The sequence below is a fragment of the Lactuca saligna genome, chromosome 5 (genome assembly GCF_052625555.1).
Source record: "Lactuca saligna cultivar CGN05327 chromosome 5, ASM5262555v1, whole genome shotgun sequence".
Classification (NCBI taxonomy): domain Eukaryota; kingdom Viridiplantae; phylum Streptophyta; class Magnoliopsida; order Asterales; family Asteraceae; genus Lactuca; species Lactuca saligna.
In genome coordinates this window covers 274,722,150-274,744,294 of record NC_136421.1, presented here as the reverse complement: position 1 = coordinate 274,744,294, position 22,145 = coordinate 274,722,150, and positions in this window count along the sequence as shown.

The following is a 22,145-nucleotide window of genomic DNA, read 5'->3' as shown; positions in this document are numbered from 1 at the left end:
TTCACATCCAAACAAACCGTTCGAGCAATAACATAATATAACATCATCCTAACCAGGATACCGACCTAACCGGTCTCCAACATATACCACCCTAACTACCAGGATGCAAACATATAAAAGGAATAACATAAAAACGATACCCGTATTACAATCCGATAAAGGGCTGGCCTTGGTGCATTAGAACCTGTCGATATAGTGAGGATAACTCACCTCGCAACTGCTGACTGAAAAAATAAGATCATGCTGCTCCAACCTCCGACACGAACTCCACCACTGATAATACCAAAAGACTAAACTTAATAAATACCAATAATTACCAAATTACCCCCGGAAATCAACTGGTCAACTCTTGGTCAAAGTCAAAGTCCTCAGTCAAAGTCAAACTTCCTGACTGCCTCTACTCGCCGAGTCAGCCTGCTGACTCGTTGAGTCCCTATGCTCTGAAAACTCCCATATCGCGACCCAACTCGTCGAGTCGCCCCAAGACTCACCGAGTCCCACGAACTCCGAGTCACTTCCTGCTCAACTCAACGAGTTGTCCCTCGAATCTCCGATCCACCGCTCAACTCAAAAAGGTTAGGACCTTACGACTAGACTCACCGAGTCCAAGAACAGACTCGCCGAGTCCATGGCAATCTTCAACAGACTCGCCGAGTTGTTCTTCCAACTCGTCGAGTTCCTGCCTATCTTCATCCAACTCGCCTAGTACACCCATGTGACTCGCCGAGTACAACTACTTCTTAATCCATACAGTGGCTTTCCAAGCCATGCAGGGGCTCCAATCCATAGATCTACTCTTCTACAAGCCATCCATCATGTAAAGTGGCAAACTTTACGCGAATCCAAGGAGATCTAAGCATAATATACTCTAGGGCTAGGGTTTGGGACTAAAAGGCTTCATCAACAACTCTTGAACAGGGACTTTATGCTCTTTTGGATCATCACCACTCTAGATCTGAGGTAGCAACCTTAGGCCCAACCTCCAAACTCAAGATAGCACTAGATATACTCCTAAAAATCCGACAAATGATAGATCTAGATGGGTAATAGCTCAAGCAATCGAATCATTACCTCAGGAGAAGACTCCAACAGAAGAATAAGCCAAAACCTCTTAATCTTCAAAGATCTCTTCAACAACACTCCTTCAAGATCCAAATGCTCTTTAATTCTCTCATAAATGAATATTGGGGTTTCTGGACTTCAAGGGAGAGTAAAGAGGCTGGGGAGAGGGTATTATGTTCTTTATATAGGGGTCAACCCTTGGGATTAGGATTTTCTCCACACAGCACCAACTCGCCGAGTCCAACCACCGATTCGCCGAGTTGTACACTTAACACGTGACCAGAATCGTGACCCTACTCACCGAGTCTACCCATGGACTCGCTGTAACACCGTAAATTTCAAAACAAAATTTTCAATTTTTATAAAACATAATTCCATCAATATTCATCAAACAACCATATTAATTATCCAAAATAGGTCAATACAAAATCCCAAGATCACAATGTAAAACTCCGAGTGTGTGTGTGTGTACGGATCAAGCCGGCACCTTACCGCGATCGTCACTAGTACCTGAAACAATAACATCAAACACTGTAAGCACAAGGCTTAGTGAGTTCCCCAAAATACCACATATAACACATATTAGCCACTCGAGGCTATAACTCTGTGGGTCCATGCACCCAAACTCTGTGAACCCTCATGTTCTAGCTCTGATAAACATGCACTACATAAATCACATAGAAATAATGCAGTACAACACATAACATGCATAGCATACAATACTCTATCACATAACTCAGGTTACCTACTCAAGGTAATATAGTATAGTGAGAAGACTCACCTCGTGTATCTCGGTATCTCACGAATCCTAGAAATCCCTCGTGTTCGATCCTCCGAGCTCTAATCCTCCTATAACATTATATGCTTCTAATTAACACTTTATATCTCTGAGGTTGACTAATTATAAGGAGTCAACATAGGTCAACTCTGGTCAACGGTTAACGGTCAACTCTGACCAGACTCGGCGAGTACCATGGCGACTCGGCGAGTCTAGACGTTTTCACCACCCTCTGAAATCCTCTTACTACACGTCGAGTATCCCCCCCTTTACTCGACGAGTTTCACCTGAATGAATCGCGGGGCCACCCCGACTCAACTCGTCGAGTCTCAAGGACAACTCGGCGAGTCCAGGTTTGACTCAGTCCACTCGTCATCCCTCTCCAACTCACCCTGACTCATTGAGTCTACCCATGACTCGAGTGGACCACTCGCTGAGCAGTCCCAAGGCAATCTTCAAGCTACTCGCCGAGTCGGATGAACAAACTCGGCGAGTCCATGCCATGCAACCACTCCAACTCGCTTTTAAGGTCAGATCTGCTTCCAAAAACTATAGATCTGGCCTCCCTCGACTGATTCATCACGTAAAGCTCCTATCTTGGTGCTCATAACACACCCTATAACTCAATAATGGCGTTTTTGACCCAAGGCATGAGGATTCCAATCCAAAGCCTCCATTGATCCCCAAAAAGCTTGGGTAAAGGGATACTCTGGACCTCTAAGGGTCCAGATCTATGGTTCCAACCTCATAAGGGACCAAAAGAACACCAAATCTTGCCGTAAAAGGGTTCAACAAACCCTAAATCTAGATAAGCAACAACAACAAGAAGGTAACTCGGATTTATTACCACAAAAGTGATGCTCTGGACTCCAAACCCACAAAAGTGGCTCCTTCTTGCTTTCCCTTGGCTAGCTCTTCTCCTTTCCTTGCAACAATGGCACCTCCAAGGTCAATAATGGCCTCCTACTTAGCTCCAATGCTCACACTCGATTAGGGTTTCACTCAAGGGGCTGGTGAGCACAAATGACGGCCATTAGGCCCTTTAAATAAGTCTCAAACCCGAGAAATTAGGGTTTCATTACACAGCGCTGACTCGCCGAGTCCATATCCTGGACTCGTTGAGTCCAGGCGCGATCCTGTGTCCAAATCCGCGTCCCTACTCGGCGAGTCTGAGCTCCAACTCGCCGAGTCCCCTTCACAAAACAACAAAATACAACAAACAAGATACCTGATAAAATCCGGATGTTACAACTCTCCCCCACTTGGACTAGATACCTGACAAACAAGATACCTGACAAACAAGATACCTGATAAAGTCCAGGCCCTCGAAGTCTCGCTCTAAAAACAGCTCTGGGTGCTGCTCCTGCATCATACGCTCTGGCTCCCAGGTCATCTCTGATCCCCTCCGATGTTGCCACTGAACCAACACCAGAGGTACCTCCTTGTTTCTCAAAACCTTGATCTTCCGATCCCTGATGGCCACTGGTCTCTCGGCATAATTCAGGCTTGCATCTACCTGAATATCCTCTAACGGAACCACTGCCGATTCATCGGCTATACACTTCCTCAACTGCGATACATGAAAAGTATTGTGAATCTGTCCCAACTCTGCTGGCAACTCCAACCGATAGGCTACCCGGCCTACCCTTGCAATCACACGAAATGGACCTATAAACCGGGGCCCCAACTTGCCCCTCTTCCTGAACCGGATCACCCCTTTCCAAGGAGAAACCTTCAGGAGAACGAAGTCGCCGACCTGAAATTCAAGCTCGGACCAGCATCTGTTCGCGTAACTCTTTTGTCGGCTCTGGGCGGTCAATAACCTCTGTCTGACCTGCTGTATTTGCTCTGTCGTCTGAATCATGATCTCTGTACTGCCCATCACTCTCTGCCCAACCTCTCCCCAACAAATGGGAGTCCGACACCTCCTACCATACAACAGCTCAAAGGGCGGCATACCGATGCTCGAATGATGGCTGTTATTGTAGGAAAACTCTGCCAAGGGTAAATACGTATCCCAGCTACCCCCAAAATCCAATACACATGCTCGAAGCATGTCCTCAAGCGTCTGAATCGTCCGCTCACTCTGGCCGTCTGTCTGGGGGTGATATGCGGTACTAAAATGCAGCTTAGTACCCAACTCCTCATGAAATTTCTTCCAGAATCGGGAAGTGAAGCGCACATCACGGTCTGAAACAATCGAGATCGGCACCCCATGCCGAGATACTACTTCCCTCACATAAATCTCCGCCAACTTCTCCGCCGAAGAACTCTCACTGATGGCAAGAAAGTGAGCGCTCTTCGTCAACGTATCCACAATCACCCAAATTGCATCGACTCCTCTGGCATTCCTCGACAATTTAGTGATGAAATCCATAGTGATCTGTACCCACTTCCACTCGGGAACCTCCAACGGCTGCAACTTGCCATGCGGTCTCTGGTGCTCGGCCTTCACCCTTCGACAGGTCAAACACCTCTCGACAAACCATGCGACGTCCCTCTTCATACAAGGCCACCAATACTCTTTCCTCAAATCCAAATACATTTTTGTAGCCCCGGGATGGATCGAAAATTTCAATCTATGAGCCTCCTCCATCAATGTAGTACGCGTACCGCCCACAAACGGTACCCAAATCCGGCCCTGAAAAGTCATAAGCCCTCGACTATCCGCCACGAACTCAGAAACCAACCCAACGACCCGTTCTCTCTTCTGCATTTCCGGATGCACAACCTCGGCCTGTGCCCCACGAATGGCGTCCAGAACTGGAGCTATCACGGTCAATCTCAAACATACATTTCGCAGTGAAGTACTTTCCGCCCTGCGACTCAATGCGTCGGCTACCACATTAGCCTTGCCCGGGTGATACAAGATCTCGCAATCATAATCCTTGACTACATCTAACCACCTCCTCTATCGCATATTTAGGTTAGGCTGATCCATCAAGTACTTTAAGCTCTTATGGTCCATGTATATCGTACAACGAACCCCATACAAGTAGTGCCGCCAAATCTTGAGAGCGAACACCACTGCCCCCAGCTCTAAATCATGTGTGGGATATTTCGTCTCATGAGGCTTCAACTGCCTCGATGCATATGCTATCACATGTCCCTTCTGCATCAGCACCGCTCCCAGCCCTAAAATCGATGCATCACAGAATACCTCAAAATCTTCCATCCCTTCCGGAAGAGCTAATACCGGAGCTTCGCACAACCTTTGGCGAAGTGTCTCAAAGGAGGTCTGCTGCTCGGGACCCCATAAAAATGTAACACCCTTCCGGGTCAATCTGGTGAGTGGCACTGCAATCTTGGAGAATTCCTTGATAAACCTCCGATAGTACCCTGCCAGCCCAAGGAAGCTCCTGATCTCAGAAGGTGACTTTGGCACCTCCCACCTCATCACCGCGTCAACCTTGGCCGGATCGACCAATATCCCTTTCTGATTAACGAGGTGCCCTAGAAACTGGACCTCCCGCAACTAGAAATCGCACTTGGAAAACTTTGCATAAAGTTTCTCCGATCTCAAAACTCCAAGAACCTCCCTCAAATGCTCCTCATGTTGCTCTCTAGATCTCGAATATACCAGAATATCATCGATAAACACAATCACCGACTGATCCAACATCGGTCTGCATACCCTGTTCATGAGGTCCATGAACACAGCCGGGGCATTGGTGAGCCCAAAAGGCATTACCACAAACTCATAATGCCCATAACGCATCTTGAATGCTGTCTTCTGGACGTCCTCGTCCCGCACTCTCACCTGCTGATAGCCCGACCTCAAATCGATCTTGGAGAACCAAGATGCTCCCTGCAACTGATCGAATAAATCATCGATCCTCGGCAACGGGTAACGGTTCTTGACCGTCAGCTTATTCAATTCTCGGTAATCAATACACATTCGATGCGAGCCGTCCTTCTTCTTCACAAACAGAATGGGTGCTCCCCATGGCGAGCTACTCGGCCGAATAAAACCCTTCCCCAGCAGCTCCTGAAGCTGCGAGGATAACTCTTTCATCTCTGGAGGTGCAAGGCGATAAGGCACCTTAGCGATAGGCGCGACTCCCGGAACCAAATCGATACCGAACTCCACTTGCCTTACGGGAGGCACACCTGGTAACTCTTCGGGAAAAACATCTGGAAACTCACGCACCACCGGAACTTCATCCACTGAACTCGGTCTCTCGGAGATCACTCGCGTATCCATCACATATGCCACGAAACCCTTACAACCCTACTGTAAACACTGCCTCACCCTAGCGGCCGAACAAAAGGCTGATCCAGAACGTGTACCCTCGCCGTATACCGAAAGAACTCCCCCACTAGGATCTCGTATGGTCACCAGCTGACGCTCGCAGTCGATAACCGCGCCGAATCGGCTCAACCAGTCCATGCCCACTATGACACAGACATCACCCATCGCAATAGGAACCAGATCGATCGGAAACTCAACCCCAAAAATCTCTAACACACATCCCCGGAGGACCTCCGTGGCACAAATTACTCTGTCGGCGGCTATGGAAACCCGCAGAGGCCGACTCAATGCCTCACGACTAACACTGATATGCTGACTAAAGGCCAAAGATACAAAAGACCGACTCGCACCCGAGTCAAATAACACTAAAGCAGGCACAGAGTTCACAAGGAAGGTACCTATGCATAGCATAATATAAGCATAATATCTCACCAAAAATAAATATATAAAAGGAAACGTACCATCCACAACGTCGGGTGCAACGTGGACCTCTTCCGCAGTCAGCTGAAAGGCTCTCCCTCGAGCTCTCGGTGCCTCGGCCTTCATGGGCCTACTCTCTGTAGCTCTGATGGCGGCGGGAGCAGATCCCTGAGACGCTCCACGCAGCAGCGGACACTCCGCGTTCCGGTGTCCGGTCTGGTTGCAGTGAAAACACACTGCAAACTCCTTGGGGTAGTCCTGTGCCATATGCCCCTCCTTGCCACATTTGTAGCAAGACCCTGCTCGACAGACTCCATCGTGACCCTTGCCGCACTTCCCGCAAGTGCGGCCCTTCTGGCTCCCGGGTTTGGGATCAGCGGGCTTGGCCCGCTTGGCTGCCGGCTGAAGCTGTGCCGGCCGCCGATCCCTCCCCAGAGACTCCGCCTCCTCCCTGGCCTGAGTCTCAAGCTCAATCTCCCTCTTCCGGGCATTTGCCTGAAGCTCAGCAAATATCCGATACGAGGAGTTCGCAGCGAACTCCCGAATATCCCGTCTCAAAATGCTCAGGTAGCGGCTCATACGTGCCTGCTCAGTGGACACGTGCTCAGGGCAGAACATCGTCCTCTCATGAAACAGCCTCGTGATCGTTGTAACTGACTCAGTACCCTGCTTGAGGGTCAGAAACTCCTGTGCCAGACGCTCCCTCTCCACCTGGGGAACGTACTCATCTTGGAACATGGTAGTGAACCTCTCCCAGGTCACTGCCGAAAGCTCAGTAGGCGTGAAATGCGTCGTCACAAACTTCCACCAGTCCTTCGCTCCCAAGCGAAGCTGGTTCAGCGCGAACCGAACCTTCAAATGCTCAGGGGATGAGCAAGTGAAGAAGCACCCCTCCATATTAGATATCCACCTCATGGCTGCCACCGGATCCTGTGTACCATCAAACTCTGGTGGTTTGGTGTTGCTGAACTCCCGAAACAGTGACGCATCACCTCCCTGGGGTCTCGCCGCAGCGATCGCTGCGATAGCCGCTGCAACAGCAGCCTCAGAAAGAGCGGCATAACGCTCGTCAAATGTCTCAATCAGCGCGGTCTTAATAGACCCGAACATCTCTGGTATCTCAACTCTGATGACCGCAGCCACCTCCTCATGAATGATCTGTCGAATCTCCTCATCACTAGCTCCGGCATCCTCCGGCATATGACGTGTCCTCACCATGATCAACCTCTGAAATACAACATGCGATAAATTAGAATTCACTCGAACACTCTTACACCCGACAATCCACCCCTCCTTGATTCTTGGTATCCCAAGATTCTTATTTGGACTGTGTACTGCCTCGGTGCTTTCAGTAGTACGGGCCCAATACTACTGTCCACACCGTCTCAGTACACACCCCAAACCTTCCTCTTTGGATCCCAATTCCCAAGTACTCTATCATGCGTAAACCACTTTCTAACAGATCTCTCATAAACCCCTTGCTGCTACCTACTCACTCTCAGCATCTCATAGCAGCTATCCCCTCCCTAGGCTAAGGCATCACAAATCAGGCCACTCTAGTCCTATTAGCAATACCTAGCCTACTCTAGCATGCAGACACATCATATTAATATTAATATCACGTAATATAAAGGTATTTTGGGAATTCACCGTTCGGGCGCTGACTGATCGTACACACGTTTCTTCCTGGAATTTGTTTCTTTTTCAAGAAAGTCTTTTACTCTTAGAAAATTTTGGTTTTCTTTTGAAAATATCTTTCCAATTCCTCAGTTTGAGTTCAAATACTCTCGAAGGTGTACCCGAATCCCTCAAACCAAGGCTCTGATACCAATTTGTAACACCGTAAATTTCAAAACAAAATTTTCAATTTTTATAAAACATAATTCCATCAATATTCATCAAACATCCATATTAATTATCCAAAATAGGTCAATACAAAATCCCAAGATCACAATGTAAAACTCCGAGTGTGTGTGTGTATGGATCAAGCCGGCGCCTTCCCGCGATCGTCACTAGTACCTGAAACAATAACATCAAACACTGTAAGCACAAGGCTTAGTGAGTTCCCCAAAATACCACATATAACACATATTAGCCACTCGAGGCTATAACTCTGTGGGTCCATGCACCCAAACTCTGTGAACCCTCAGGTTCTAGCTCTGATAAACATGCACTACATAAATCACATAGAAATAATGCAGTACAACACATAACATGCATAGCATACAATACTCTATCACATAACTCAGGTTACCTACTCAAGGTAATATAGTATAGTGAGAAGACTCACCTCGTGTATCTCGATATCTCACGAATCCTGGAAATCCCTCGTGCTCGATCCTCCGAGCTCTAATCCTCCTATAACATTATATGCTTCTAATTAACACTTTTTATATCTGAGGTTGACTAATTATAAGGAGTCAACACAGGTCAACTCTGGTCAACGGTCAACTCTGACCGGACTCGGCGAGTACCATGGCGACTCGGCGAGTACCATGGCGACTCGGCGAGTACCTGAATGAATCGATGGGGCCACCCCAACTCAACTCGCCGAGTCTCAAGGACAACTCGGCCAGTCCAGGTTTGACTCAGTCCACTCGTCATCCCTCTCCAACTCACCCTGACTCATTGAGTCTACCCATGACTCGAGTGGACCACTCGCTGAGCAGTCCCAAGGCAATCTTCAAGCTACTCGCCGAGTCGGATGAACAGACTCGGCGAGTCCATGCCATGCAACCACTCCAACTCGCTTTTAAGGTCAGATCTGCTTCCAAAAACTATAGATCTGGCCTCCCTCGACTGATTCATCATGTAAAGCTCCTATCTTGGTGCTCATAACACACCCTATAACTCAATAATGGCGTTTTTGACCCAAGGCATGAGGATTCCAATCCAAAGCCTCCATTGATCCCCAAAAAGCTTGGGTAAAGGGACACTCTGGTCCTCTAAGGGTCCAGATCTATGGTTCCAACCTCACAGGGTACCAAAAGAACACCAAATCTTGCCATAAAAGGGTTCAACAAACCCTAAATCTAGATAAGCAACAACAACAAGAAGGTAACTCGGATTTATTACCACAAAAGTGATGCTCTGGACTCCAAACCCACAAAAGTGGCTCCTTCTTGCTTTCCCTTGGCTAGCTCTTCTCCTTTCCTTGCAACAATGGCACCTCCAAGGTCAATAATGGCCTCCTACTTAGCTCCAATGCTCACACTCGATTAAGGTTTCACTCAAGGGGCTGGTGAGCACAAATGACGACCATTAGGCCCTTTAAATATGTCTCAAACCCGAGAAATTAGGGTTTCATTACACAGCGCTGACTCGCCGAGTCCATATCCTGGACTCGTCGAGTCCAGGCGCGATCCTATGTCCAAATCCGCGTCCCTACTCGGCGAGTCTGAGCTCCAACTCGCCGAGTCCCCTTCACAAAACAACAAAATACAACAAACAAGATACTTGATAAAATCCGGCTGTTACACTCGCCGAGTTGACCATCCACATTTTCACTTTGAACCCTGAACTTGCACTCCTGAACTAGGGATGTTACAGTGTCACTCGTCAGCTGGAGTAGCTTGGCTGACTTCGCGCGCAAGCTACATGTGTCGCGCTGCGCGTGCTGATTTTTAGAATTTTGAAATTGCATATCTCCTTCATATGATCTCCGTTTTTTGATATTTTTTATATCCATGAAAAGCTCTCAACGAGATCTAGAACTTTCCTTTATACTTTGTTGGCTGGTTTTGACTTCATTTTTATTTACAAATGCTTAGCCTATTAAAGCCCGTATAAAATGCATATGTCTCACATCCGGTGCCATTTTCGATGGTTTTTATATTTTTATAATCCTATTAACAAGACCTTTAATTCCCTTTTAGATTGTTTGACCAAAAATCAACCGATCTAAAACTCGATTTCTGTGTGCACACTGGTACGCTGGAATCTTAGAAAAATCATAACTTCCTCTATTGAAGTCTGATTTGGATGTTCCCTACATGCACAAATTCGCTTTTTCCTAATACTATGGCTTTCGTTTAGATCACTAGGGATAATAAGTGACCTATCTCTAACTCTATATTTACGACATATATTGTAACTAGATTAAGATTATTTATCCTGAACAACCTCTTATTTAAAGTCGTTATTATAGCTTATAATAATTTATGGCCTAGCCCATATTTACGGGTGTTACAATTATCTCCCCTTTAGGATGATTGCATCCCGAAATCATCAACAAATAGGGCTTGTATACTGACTCCACACGTTACCTTTCCATCCTTGGTGGTAATTGTAACTCCCATGTCCTCCGGTTGCAAGACTTTTGTCTCTAAGAGTCCAATGTCTAGTATTGAAGGTACACTCCTTCTTGTTCTAATGTGCTACTACAATATCTTTGTAGGTAACTTTCCTAGCTACCAGCTACTTAATCTTGATGACTGTGATCTGTCTATTAGTCTCATCGATCCTTTACTACTCCAATCTTTTACTAAAGTTGGATACTATGTCGAACATTCCTCATAGATTAGTCGGACTTGATTTGATTTGACCACTAGGGTTAGAACATGAATCATCATAGAAACAAATATAATGATGGAAATGAACAAAACAACTCAACTACCATATTTTTCCAACCTTGTGACTTTCCTTGATTTAAGTGGGAGTCCTATGCTTCTGGTAGTGTAGGCCTCTTCCCAAGTATTATCTCGCAGTTCACTAAGTTATTGTAAAAGAAAAACAAACACAGAAACTCAATGTATAACATAAATTAGGAAATTATATTGCTACTTGAATAATTATTCATGCCTATTACATTGGGCTACTCGATCTTATATTATCTAAGATACGACTTTCTTCCTTGCCTTCCTAAAGCATCATCAGATTCACCTTTTGCCATGTCTTTGGCTTAAGGGGGACATTTGAAGCTTCTTTATTATTTGGGCAGTCCTTCATGACATGATCTTCTTCCTTATATTTAAAGCACACTATTCCTTCATCCCAACACTCATCAGAATAGTGACTAGGTCTTTCACAACTGTAACAAGCCACTTCTCTCTTGCATAGCCCAACATGCTTCTTCTTACATTTATTGTACCATTCGGCTTCATCACTACCCCTAGACTTCTTGTCGTTGGGGTCAGACCTTGAGATTTATTTTTTCTTATCGGACTTTGAGAGTCTTCCTTTCCATTTCTCACCAACTTCAATCTTGTCGGCGGTTCTCTACTTGATCATATCCTCCACAGACTTTTCCACTCATGCTGCTACTTCAAAGGTATGTGCTTGCTTAACCGGAACAATGTCCTCCCAAGGTATCCCTTTGGCATACCTATCAATATTGGCTAGTTTTCCCGGAACAATGCATAGAGTGAGCTCCATATTGTCGGTGAAGGCATTGGTGTATTCCTCCACAGTTAAACTCCCCTTCTTCACGTTCAGGAATTGGTTATCTAGTTCCAGTATGTTCTGAGCAGAACAATACTTCCACTTGAAATGTACCAGGAACTCTATCCATGTCAGTTGAAATGGCTCATTTGGGATTATTATCTTTCCTAATGTGTTCCACCATCGAACAACTGAGCCCTTAAACTGTCTCATTGTGTAGGTGGTTTGCAACCTTCCTGTGCAACCACAGGTGATGAAAGTCTGCTCATATCTAAAATCCAGTCTATAATTCCCACCGGGTCTTCTTTTCTGGTGAAGGATGAGGAATTGCAAGTCATGAAGTCCTTATACTTGCATTTGTTCCTAGTAGCTCCTTCATCCAAGTTGTTCTCTTAAATACTTGAGGTTCTTCTTAACTCAAAGTCCTGCTATAGTTCCCTTCCTTTGAATTACCTTCATTCAGCTCGGGCTGCTCAACAGGCACCGTGGGTTCTCTTCCATTTTCCCGGATCACCTGCCTCATTTCCTCTCTTTACTCGGTTAAAAGATCTCTAATAATTTCCATTGTTACGGGTTCAACTACCAGCACTACTTCAGGCACACGCTCAACTGCTTGAGGCTCAGGCTGACGACTCTCTATCATTTCCTAGTCCACTACGTGTTCTCACCATGACGTTCCATACACCGAAGCAGGCGTTTAATGTATAGTGAGGAGAATATAGATAGTGAAGATAGACATATAAATCTTTTTATCACTCCAAAATTTTATATGATAGTTCTAATACTATAAATAAATGTTTGTAAATATTAACACATAAAATTTCCATATCTGGTTGGAAATAGACCATAGATTCGAACATCTTACAAGATCTAAAGGCATCTTATAGCATCCTATGGCAGATGATAGCTATAGCATGTGCGAATCATTTAGCACATAGAAGCAAATTAGACATGTATCCTAAAGTAAGCTAGTGCTCATATCTATTCAGGTGTACTACCTAAAATATACTAGACAATCATCTCACAATCATCACTTAGCATTTAAGTTTAAGTCTAGAAATAAATCCTTACTCATAGTTCGCTTAACTAATGCTCTGATAATAATTGTGACATCCCCATTTTCACGGACAGAAAAGACCAGTTTATGCTTATTTTAAAATCAGAGTTTTAATTTACAAATGTGGAATTTGTCCCATAAAATATTCCCGAGGGAATGTTTTTCATTGATTTATTAAAAACTCAAGATGTCATAACTAATATAAGAAACATAAGTATAAATAAAATATTACAACATCTTAATATAGTCTAGAGTTCCGCAAATCTCTCAGGCATCATCATTATTGTTTCCTATGATACAAAGATTCTGAGTGGGTCAGGTTGGGATACCTCGTGAGATACATAGGGTTTTCAACCCACAATATTATAATTTTTGTAATTATATAACCATTAACGTTCAATGACCCAATTACGCTATTTCCCTTCAATCTCTATAACTAATTCTATTATGATGATCTTGAGGGATCTTTCCTAAAGGATCTCTATCAACGGAAAATTATAATTCCTAGGTGATTAGAAACAACGGTATGATAATACTCGCAAAAACACAACACTACATTGCTATCGTTTGTATAATAATGTTAGACACGACAATATAAAGTACTTGAGTTTAGAACGACAGTACAAAAATACTTAGGTTTAGCAAAGTATTTGTGTTAGCATGACAATACAAAAATACTTGGGTTTAACATGATCGTACAAAATACTTGAAATAAACATGATAGACATGACTTATTATCTCACAATAACTTGCTGTCTAACCTATTGCAACCACTATTTCACACAACCCTGTCACAACCTCCCATTTATTATTTTGCACAGCCCCTCACTACCTAGTCATATTATTAAGTATGTTAAAAATACCGATAAATAAAGTAGTAATTGTATTTGTACAGCTACATTAAACACAAAAAAGATAGAGCACATATCAGTTGAGCATTTAGAATACTTATATCTATGCATAAGCTTAAAAGTAATAATGTACGCACTTGTTAAGGCGACGACTCAAAATTCGGGCAGAGCTTTGCTTCTAGCAACTGACCTTTCCTTTGACGTGACCTACTATCATTATCACTAAGTCTTAGTATAATATTCTATGTGAGTAGAGAGAATCTAGACATATTAATCATTCTAATGAATACTGATAGTTCTATCAAATAAGGATTAGCCAGACAGGACAACCGGGAGGGAGGACAATTTCGAGATATAGTCTTTCTGAAATCCAACAACCAAGCTAACATGACCATTCTAGACACCTCTCCCATAAGTAGATCAATCAGTATATGACTTGGAATCACTAATAAATCTTAATTATAGGTTCATAACAACGAATATGAATACAATTATAAATTACATGATGACAGAGTAAGTGTGGTCTAATTACAGATTATGGATGATAACCAGGGTCCAAGTGGGCAGAACTCTAACTCAAGGTTTCCTACTCGAAGCCTAATACTTGAAAACATACTTTGGGGTGTCATAGGGCTTTTCTGCAAGCTAGAAACGAAATAAAAATTGGTTTACAGGAGGGATAATCGAGAGAGAGTGGTTGTAAGAGAGTGCAGAATGAATGAGGGACTGTTAGCTATTCATAGGGCCAAAAATGCATATGTGTGCCGCACTTATGGGGTGCACGCCACAGACTTCAAACATGTCGATCCATCGGTTGTGTAACGACCCAAAAATCAAGGGTAAAAATTTCATTTTTAATATAGCTAAAACATTAATACCATTTATTTCAAACATTTCAAATCATCATTAAGTAAAACAATATCATAGTTTATCCCAAAATCACTCATTGTGTAAATCATAGGTGTGTGCACTGCGATCAATCTGAGCCCTCGTTTTCCAAATCGATGATACCTGAAACCAAAACTATAAACCGTAAGCACAAAGCTTAGTGAGTTCCCCAGAACATAACCCACCCAATCCACATAACCACATAATCAGTATCAACCATAAAAACTACATAATCCATAACAATTGCATAAGCATGCATATACACATATGCAGGTGCGATGGAAACCCTCCAACATCTTATTCACATACTCATATAAATCATATCAATTAAACAAGCCATGCATATAAACATACGAAGGTGACATAGAAACCCTCCATAGTCTTAAAATGGATGCCATGGGAAACCCCCATATGGTCTTGGATCACTTCCATGGGAACCCCAACAGCGACAATGACAACGAGACGGATGATAACTCGGAGGAGAGAAGGTACCGTCGATGGAGGAAAACAACAGTAGCAGCCACAACCTCAAGCTTCAATCCTATCGTCGGAGTTGTGATGACGTCATTCGGTGGTTCAAGGCAGCGACCAGGGGGGTTGGTAGCGGCCGGAAGATGGAGGGATAAGGTGAAGAAGGTGGTGGCTGCATTCAACTTCTAGGTTTAGGGTTTGAACGAGGGTAGCGACGGGTTATATACCTGTTTCATAAACTTCTCCCCGTAATAACAACAATGGCCCCTCCCTCTATTAATCCTTTCAAAATGAATCCAAAATTTATGATTTAGCCCCTACCTTCTGAAATCTCTTTCAATTCTAGTCCAATATTTACCAAACACACCCTAACTTCTAAAAATCTGTACAAAATACATCCTAAAATTACACTTTGACCCCCGAAAGTCTAAAATATATCATTTGGCTCCCTGAAACCACTCTCCGTTAAATATTATTGGTTTTAGGGTGACTATTCGTTCATCAATTTAATCTATTTATTTATTTAATAAACATGATGTTACAACTCTCCCCCACTGAAATTAGATTTCATCCTCGAAATTATTCCTTACGATCCCTTACACACCCAACCACTCAAAAGACCGGGTCAAAACCACAAGCATATCCCAGCCTTCCCAAGGCAACCAAAACCATCCCCCGCAAGGTTCTAAAACTTGAATATGAACGAATGTCTTGCAACATGATCATGTTTACTCCATCTGAAACCTGAAGTCTCGAGATGGTATGTCTACTGACCTGAGTGAATGCTACGGCTCCCCGTTGTCTTATAAAACTTTCATCTTAATTTACCATTGGTGAATGCTACGGCTCCCTCGTAGTCTTACAACACTTTCATACCAACTAACCAGTAGTAAATGCTACAGCTCTCCATAGTCTTACAATACTTTCATCCTAACACAACCGCAGCCCAATACCTTACCCCTAATCTATCGATTCGAAATGCATGCAGAGTCGAGCACGCACTCCACTAAACACCCGAACTGAACTCCATTCATGAATAGATTCCCAACTTGTCACCGCGAATTCTGTTATCAAGCCCCCAAGAAGACGCGATTCACATGATGGGGAGTCTTACTGGACTCCAAATTCACATAACTCTCAAACCAAATAGCCACTTGGGACGCGATTTTCCACGACGAGGATGCGAATCTTATCCAATTTTCAAAACCGCTCCTGCTTCTGTATACCTGCGCGATTCTCCCCCACTTAGATTCAACTAAGTTTTCGCAATACATGAGATTTGAAGGATTCCCAATCCTTCTTACTCTTTAATAACCAACTACTGAAAACCTGTTTCTTAACCGTGTGAGTGTTCTATTGCTGGCCCAAACCCCAAAAATTACACAACTCCTAAAGATCAAACGAACATTTCCTGAATCCTAGCGCAACTAATAATCTCAGACGCCTTGAAATGATGTATCACTTATATCTTGAAGTCCAAATAGCAGATGTCCATACCAAAGCCTATGCAATAGACCGCTTTCCTCAACACATCCAAAGGTCGACTCAGGCACAATGGCTAAGTCACCAATCCTTATTGTAGGCCCCCACATCACGTCTCTGAACCGATCTCGACCGTAGTCCCAGATTACATTCGACGCTACAAACGGGTAAAGAGGGAAATGAATTTTCACTAACCACCCTGTAACTCATGAGATGCAAATGGCACATGGCAATGTTCAAAGGTATAACTTAAAAACAAATAGGGAAACAAACCAAGAGATACACTTACTAAAACCCTTGAAATGAAAAAAAAACTCCCTCGTGTAATGTCCCACGCGAACTACACTGAATCCGGCCCTGCTGGCCTCTCATAATATGACTCGAACTCTTGGGTCACTTTCCGGGACCCTCCAATAAAGACACCCGATTTGGTCCCCTTTTCCCGATGTGCTCCAAATAAATCCTTGCTTTCGAGCTCTAGAAATCATATCACTCAGGGTCTCGCAGCCTGGCACACTCACCAGCTTAATCGTCCACGGCTGAACTACAGTAGTTAAATCAACCTCTGCCTTAAACCGTGCTACAAACTACTCCTAGGACATAGTCTCTAATCCTGAAAGTGCAATAGATTGAACAATCAATCCTTACCACCTGATACAAGAGATCTAAGGCGGATTCAAAATCCTAGAAGTCCTCCCGTTAACTGGCTCACCACCAGATCCGGGACCAAACTATGGTCCTTCCCATTGCGTTCTCACCATCATCTAGAAAAGCAACTATCCTCACTATCAAAGCATAACCAAGAATTATCATTCCCATAATCTTCTTAGATTCTCCAAGACTCTCACCAACTGATTCGAGTATGGATCCTGTGATTTTAGTAGTAGGGGACCATACTACCTTCCACACATATCCATACTTTCCTCAGCAATCCTCCCGAATCCTGTAAGTCACCTACCCCACTGATGCACCAAATATCCACTAAATAGCAGCATGATACTCACCGAAGCAACTCCTAGGCTCCCCCTAGGTTGCTAACGTCACCAAATCGCCCTAATAACTCACTGGAGCATATCCTAGGCTTTCCTAGGTTCCCAACCTCACCCTGCCATCAGCTACTAAAGAACTCCCCATGATGCCATCCATCCACCTGCTGGATATCGTCATATCCACTTAGTAGCTGACTCCCATCTCTCAAGAGTTCCATAAAGCACAAAGCAAGCAACATTCGTGCAATAGCACTCCGATCCAAAGAACTATCAGAGTATTCATCCCACATACCACAACTCATGTTATCCATAACCATCCATCCCCACTGTCGGCTGCCTTATGCATGAAAATTATACATAGAACAAGATCTAATAGACTGTTGAATGATAAACTCTACCCTGGGACCACAACCAGACAAGGAACTGGAAATAAGGCCAAATCAATTATTCTAAATCTATAAGACCCTAACCATATACAATTTTAAAAGCATACACGTAGTAGTTACTAATACCAATAATCATTCTCAATCTATCATGGCATCCAATATTCCCAGGGCTACAAGCACCACATATCAGGCCAATCTATTGTTGACTACTAAGCACTAGAATGCTAGTCTACCAGCTCATATAACATATACATGCATCTCCCCTAGACCTAACTAGCATGCAATTCACATATTCATAAACCAAGTCATAACAGATAACATATGTGAGTATTCTGGGGAAACTTACTTGAGCTCGGCTGATTGCGTGCACCACACCCTTTCATGTCTTAGAATTCTTTACTTAAAAACATTTTTCTTTTGGAAACTTTACAGATCCTCAGTTTGAGTTCAGACTCACCCTAAAGTATGTCTGAATCCCTCAAACCAAGGCTCTGATACCAACTTGTAATGACCCAAAAATCAAGGGTAAAAATTTCATTTTTAATATAGCTAAAACATTGATACCATTTATTTCAAACATTTCAAATCATCATTAAGTAAAATAATTATAAGAGTTTATCCCAAAATCATTCATTGCGAAAATCATAGGTGTGTGCACTGTGATCAATCCGAGCCCTCCTTTTCCAAATCGATGATACCTGAAACCAGAACTATAAACCGTAAGCACAATGCTTAGTGAGTTCCCTAGAGCATAACCCACCCAATCCACATAACTACATAATCAGTATCAGCTATAACAACTACATAATCCATAACAATCGTGTAAGCATGAATGTACACATATGAAGGTGCCATGGAAACCCTCCAAGGTCTTATTCACATACTCATATAAATCATATCAACTACACAAGCTATGCATATATAAACATATGAAGGTGTCATAGAAACCCTCCATGGTCTTACACCGGATGCCATAGGAAACCCCCACATGGTCTTGGATTACTGCCATGGGAACCCCTACATGGTCTTGGATCATTGCCATGGGAACCCCCGTGTGGTCTTAGCCTGGATTGCCATGGGAACCCCCCACATGGTCTTATATCCTACTGCCTCCCCCCCCTGAGGTCTTCCATTCAAGCAACACAGAGTCAACTAGCACACCGCATATCAAATAAATATCTAGCATACCATATATCACATAATATCTTGCATACCACATAACACATATAACTAATTGCCATGGGAACCCCCACATGGTCTTAGTTTACTGCCTCGGGAACCCCCCAAGGTGTTCCACATAATTAGCTAGCATGTCGCATATCATAAAATGGGCCGGACTTGGTGCCTTAGACCTATTGGTATGGTGAGGAGACTCACCTAGCACTATTAAAGTCCCGTGAATAAAACTCTAGCTGCTGGATGACAGATTCCCAAACTGTCAAAACAAAACAATACCTAATTAATGATTGGGTTCCAAGCCCAAAGTCCAACTTATACTCCAAAGGCCCAATAGACAAGTAATGGGCCAAAGCCCAACATATGGCCCAATTTTCCAAATTGGGCCTAAACCTCTACATGGACTTACTTTAAGGCCCAACCAATTATTCTAGTCCAAACAATTGACATTTAGATGGCCCAATAGCTGATAATCCTCAAAGCCTAATTATGGCCCATTTATGGCCCAATTTTCTAAATTGGGGCCAAGCCTTTCCAATGGGCCTTATCCTAAAGCCCAAATATTTCCTTAATCCATAAATATGTTCCCAATTGGCCCACAAAGGCCCACATCAGCTTAGTCCATTAAATGGCCAATAAGAACCCAAAACCCAAGTAGGATTTTTCACATGAAATGACGATTAGGGTTAAGTGTTCCTTCTTAACCCATTAAGGAATTAATCCATTAAGGACTTAATCATTAAGTCCAAACATACAATGAGATCGTGCTTGAGTCATATCTTTACTCCAATGGTCCAAAATGCGTGTCTCGATAAGTCCAAACCAATAATTCCAAAATTAGGGTTTTCTAAACCGTAATTAGGGTTTCCAACCCATTACGATCCAATTAGGCCCAAAAGCTAAGTCCTTGTGCCTATTAGGGTTTCATTAGGACAATTAGGTCTTTCCTAAGTCGGGTACCACCCGCTACCACCTCGGGTAGTGGTGGTCAACGACGGCGGCCACCACCTCACGGTGGTGCTTACGAGTTTCTTTTATTATTATTCTAGGCACCATTTACAATTTACAATTCAATAACACACACACACACTAATATAAACATACACACACACACACTACCACCCTAGTGGTGGCAGCCACTACCTCACGATGGTGGTGGTGACTTTTCCAGCAGAATAAACATCCAAACACCACTTTACTCTAATAAACACACATGTTTCAATTTGTAAAATGGACCTAGCCACCCACCTAGTGGTGTACGGCGGTGTGCACGGCAGCAGCCACCATGGCCGGCTGCCGTGGTGGTTCTTCACGACTTTACTCGACAGAAACCCACACACCCGTGCATCCACACCAAGAACAAGGAACGCTGCCGCCATCTTGTTGGAACCATCTAACAACGACAACAACATCGGTGTTATGACCGGCGGTGGGCGATGACGGCCACAACTAGCGTAATGGGAAAATAACATACGGTGGGTTGTAGAAATGAAGGGAGGGGGGGGGGGTTATGCGACCCATGATAGTGGAAAAAATAGCCACCTCAGTTCTTGTCTGTATTGGCAATGACACAACAACGACGAGGCTTGGAGGCAACACAACCCCGCAACGACAATGACTGCGAGACGGATGACACCTCGGAGGAGAGAAGGTACCGTCGATGGAGGAAAACAACAACAACAACCACGACATCAAGCTTCAATCCCATCGTCAGAGTTGTGATGACGTCGTTCGGTGGTTCAAGGCAGCGATGAGGGGGTTTGCAGCAACCGGAAGATGGAGGGATAAGGTGAAGAAGGCGGCGGCTGCATTTAACTTCTAGGTTTAGGGTTTGAACGAGGGTAACGACGAGTTATATACCCATTTCATAAACTTCTCCCCATAATAACAACAATGGCCCCTCCCTCTATTAATCCTTTCAAAATGAATATGAAATTTATGTTTTAGCCCCTACATTCTAAAATCTCTTTCAATTCTAGTCCAATACTTACCAAACACACCCTAACTTCTAAAAATCTATACAAAATACATCCTAAAGTTACACTTTGACCCCAGAAAGTCTAAAATATATCATTTATCTATCTATTTATTTAATAAACACGATGTTACAACTCACCCCCACTTAAATTGGATTTCGTCCTCGAAATCATTCCTTACCATATCCATTACACACCCAACCACTCAAACGATAGGGTCAAAACCATAAGCATACCCTAGTCTTCCCAAGGCAACCAAAACTATCCCCCGCAGGGTTCTAAAACCTGAAGTTGAATGGTTGTCTTGCAACATGACCACATTTACTCCATCTGAAACCTAAAGTCTCGAGATGGCCTGTCTCCTTGAAAAACCGACTACATCGAATCATTGCCAAGTTCACTGCACTTATCTCCCAACTGGCTATTCAAATTCTGATATTACCTAGTCTAACTGTAAACAACTTAGTGTATGCCCCAAATGACAGGAAACTCCACACCCGGACCCCAAATCACTAAAATCACTCCAGCTCATCTTGCTGCCATATAGCTTCCTTCTTGAGGAATAACCGGGTCTCCCTGGTCCTAACATGTCTGCCAATTATCCAGAACACCGAACACCTACCTGATTGTTGAGCCAACATCACACACACAACAGTCCCATGTGGCCTCCGAAAGATACATCATCTAACAATATCTGCCCTATCTATACCGCCACTCATGGCTCCCTCAATCCTTTGATCCATCTGATCACGATAGGCTGATAACCTATCTCCATTGAGTCCGACGCAAAAAGGTGAATGCTACCAGAATAACTATATTCTTGCATCATACTCGACCTCCTTCGACCTACCGTTTCCGGATTCCAATCATATTGTGACCTACTCACAACCTTGCGATCTGGCCCACCCTAGCCTAAGTCATTCGAATGCATCCGTGAATGCCACGACTACCCTGCAGTCTTTCTGCACCTCCCGCACT